Consider the following 4,300-nt stretch of genomic DNA (forward strand, 5'->3'; position numbering starts at 1 on the left):
GTGACTTTAATAGCATTTCTTACTTAATGGAAACACCACAGTTGCGAAACTGTGTTTTTTCGACTTTAACAGAATATCGACAAAGTTTTGCGCACATTTGCAGTGGAAACGCAGCTAATGAGACGAGGATCATTTTGTGTTTAACTGAAGTTAAACACAAAACATCAAAGTTAATTACAGTTGGCCCTTTGAGGGCCACCATAATGCTCTGTGGGAACGAGTTTGACACCCATGTGCTAAAGCTTCATACTGTTTAAAGCTAAAATAAGAGCTCTCAGCAAGGAAAATCATTTACCACAAGCCCATTAATCAGAAAGGTGAATGATAAAAACAGATTTAATAGCCTTGATCACTGAGGTCATTCTCTGAGTGTGCCCTAAAATGAACAAAAGATCCACTTTCATCGGGGGAATGAGTTTCTTTGTTAGCTCAAAGAGCTGAATCTTATAGTTTCTCCTTATTATTCTGTTCTCTCCTCTCGCTGCCCTTCATTCTTGTTCATCCTTTTGTTCGTCCAGCAGCGAGTCTTCATGAAGTGACCGAGCTGAGCTGAGTCACGGCCCGGCCTGAAACAGATGCCGCTCCTGAAGCTGAAGCTTTTGCAGGAGGGACTTCTCTCAGGCTCCCAGAGATTGATTTGCTTCATTAACAGGGCTGAAGCAGATGGCACTGTGACGACAGTGAGGTCAGTCAGGGACCGAGACGACAAGTCWTGGGCAAATTCAAACTTCCCAAAGCGCAGCAGCTTGAAGGAGCAGTCTTCAGAAAATGACTACAGTTTATTTTTWCTGGTTTTAGTTCTGTCCTTTTGCCAGCAGGGAGAGTAACAGCWTGTGCATTTACACTACATCCTACATTTCTGTTCATGCCTTTGAATAAATTTGAGGTWATTTCCAACAACTTGTAGAACCTGGCATGGGTTTTGTTGGCTCTCAGACACAGCCAGCAGTGAAAGCAACTTTCAAGAGACGTGCCATCCCCCTCAAACAAAACACATCCTTTTTGAACATGTTTGAGGAAGAACAATGTTTAGTTTTTCAGAAATGCTATTGGGATTGCAGAAGCTTGTGTWATGGAATTTTACCAATGGCTTCATTCACCATTGAAGACTTTAAAGAAAAAAAAACATCCAAGGACCTAACTGAAGCCACTTTGATATTGATGTCAGAAARCACGACCAAGAAACATCAACAGATAAGGTCTGACAACCTCATTAAACTTCAGTCACTCCACTATATTTGTCCCAACCTTGGCTCAGGCTCAATCTTGTCACTCATAAACCACGATAAAAACTGCTGCAGAGATGCAGGTACACAGACACAGGTAGGCAACGGAAATAAGCTGATTTGAAGCAAAGCTAATTAGCTCCACCCACCAGAACCTGCATAAGTATCCCAAACACCAAAGAGGTGCTCGACAGTGGAGGTTTGTCACACATTCTGCCACCGTTCTATAAAAGTTTGGCCTCTAAAACTTTAAAGTCAACAAAGATTCCGCAGTGGCTCTGAAGACGTTTCTTGTTTTTTGTGATGACTCCKCTGAGAGGTGGCCTGAACCCGGAACGGTTACGGTAGAGTTTCCTCTCAGAGGCGAGCGGCTCCCTTTCAGTAAATGGAGGTCACCGGGAGCCAACCTCGCTCAGCTGCCAAATTCTACTCTGCAGTCGTGTTCCTCATCATTCACACCGCAGTCAGAGAGCTCCACGGTTATTTCCTACCAGTGACGGCATGGCACAGTAATTCAGCAGCGAGGCTTTTAGTGCTCCTCAGCATTTGGAGTGAGTGATTGCCCGCCTGACGAACACTGCATTCATGCCCAACGTTGTTGATGACTCGAAAAAACAATAGAACTTCTGCTGAAGGAACAAACTTTATCCATCATCCGCTAATGAGAAACGTTACTCAGCTTGGACACATTTAATAAGATCCGTGCAAACAGAATCCCAATATTTGACTTTCTAATTGTGTCTATTTGCATAAATACAAGCATTTCTTCACAGAGACACGAGCCATGTTAATAGTTTCTGTGTTAAAGAACACCGGTGGCTCAGTCAAAATGTAATCACTGAGATGAATTTAGGATTTTTTTTTCTGCAGAAACGGAGTTTGTCTCCTTCTCTTGATGTCTTCACAGGAGGTCGGATTGTGACGTTTTACCGTGAGGAGCAGGTGGCCACACAACAGCTGCTGCTGGGCCCAAATACCACAATCTGCGTCACATGGATCACTATGTGAGAAATGACACTTTTGCAATTTCCACTTTACTTTTCTACGCTTCAGGTTCTTACTTTTAGGAGAAATGTTCACAAGGAAATAGAAACTAGCAGTGGTGGGCACGGTTCCCCTGAAGCACTAAAGCACTAACAGGGGAACAAATTTCCTGATTAATGCTTTAGGGCTTTTGCTAAATTTAAAACTTATTAGTGGATTAGCACTTGCTAAATTTATATGCTAAATTTAGAAGCACTAACGGAGGTATTTAAATGTTATTGATCAACGTTAATGTTAACAGCTGAGGGTGAAGCTGTAACATTTTGTTCATATGTGTGTTACTTATCCACGAGATAAGATAAGATACGATACGATACGATACGATACGATACGATACGATAAGATAAGATAAGATAAGATAAGATAAGATAAGATAAGATAAGATAAGATAAGATAAGATAAGATACGATACGATACGATACGATACGATACGATACGATACGATACGATACGATAAGATAAGATACGATAAGATAAGACTTAAGAGAGCAACATGGCAATATGTGACTCATCTGTTGAAGAATGTTCATGGGTTGACTGTGTTATTTTAGTGCTTCAGAATTGGCTTTTGCTAACTTTTTCAGTGCAGTATTGCTTTAGAATTAAGGGACCTAAATATTTGAGTTAGTGTTTTAGGGCTAGTGGAACTAATTTTTAGATTAGTGCTGCCCACCACTGGAAACTAGGAAGTTATTAAATCCAGCACTATCAAAAAATTTTCTATTTAAAATTTTGAAAGTGTGTTTGGAGTCAATTCTGTTTGTCTGTTAGCAAAATATGTCCTGAACCACAGGGCAGATTACAGTGAAACGCTCTCTACAGCTGATTAAGTCAGTGCAATTCAAAATGGTCACCACAGCTAATCAATGTTAGCCAACACAAAAAAAGACTAGAACTGTCAATCTGACAGCTATCGAGCTAAACTTTGACAAGGTAGCAGCTGAAAGTCTTTCACAGCATGTAATCTAAAGTGACATTTTTCAATATTGCACATGACCACACATGATTTTTTTCAAAGTTTGACCAAAACACCCTGACTGAAGCTGTCCTCATACAAAACAAACATGACCAAGCTGTACGTTGGACTAACAGATGTGGCTGCTCAAGTTCATCTCACCACCTTATCCGTCTTTTTGTCTATTTTCTGCTTTGCGGACATCATCGCGATGTGTCACCTTAAAACCAAATGACATCCTCTCATTTTTCACTGTCACCCACCATCTGCACACATCCATCACTGTCTCTTCATCCCTTTCCGATCGTGTCGCCGCCTTCCTTTAGGCCAATCAAAATCTGTGTTCTTACCAACATCAACTGAAATGCTTTTGTTCCTTTGTTCTCAAGCAAAAGAAAAGAAAAGAAAAAAATATTWAGCCATAAATGCTCCTATTCTCCTCGACTCTCGGAGTGTCTGAATGCACATCATTCCGGTACAAATAAGGAGAATTTACGGCGTTTGTGTGCGCATGGCGTGAGATCAAAGAGGAGAGGTTGGAGCGGTGCTCTGAGGCTGTATCAGTGCACAGCAGGCAGGGTTTGTCAGCCTGAGGAATGTCTAACAGGAATAATCAGGATGACACGCAGACAATGAGGGAAATAAAGAGAGAGATCCACAAAGAAAAGATCGTTCGAGTTAAACTGCAAAACAGACACAAATGTTTCTGTGTGAACCATAGATTGTAGGTGTTTAATATTGAATCTCAACAATGTTTGGATAATAGTGCTAAAAAAATGAAAAGAGAGAGAAATAAATGGAGTCAACTGTCTGTCAAGACCTGACAGAGACTAAAACAGTTGAGTGATTAGTCCTGGAAGAGTTTTCAGTTAATTAACAGTGAAATATGTCAACGCCTGCAAACTTAAGAAGTTTGAGGCTAAAGTTATWGTTAGATATTCACTTTCAGCAGGTTAAGCTGTAAAAACTGAAATGTGTCGTCAGACAGTGCTTCCTGTTCTCTGGTCAGCATTTTTATAGTAGAACTAAAGTAAATGTGTGTCATACTGAAATATCAACTCTAAAACTTAAATAT

This window comes from Austrofundulus limnaeus, unplaced genomic scaffold, assembly GCF_001266775.1.
Source record: "Austrofundulus limnaeus strain Quisiro unplaced genomic scaffold, Austrofundulus_limnaeus-1.0 Scaffold2, whole genome shotgun sequence".
Classification (NCBI taxonomy): Eukaryota; Metazoa; Chordata; class Actinopteri; order Cyprinodontiformes; family Rivulidae; genus Austrofundulus; species Austrofundulus limnaeus.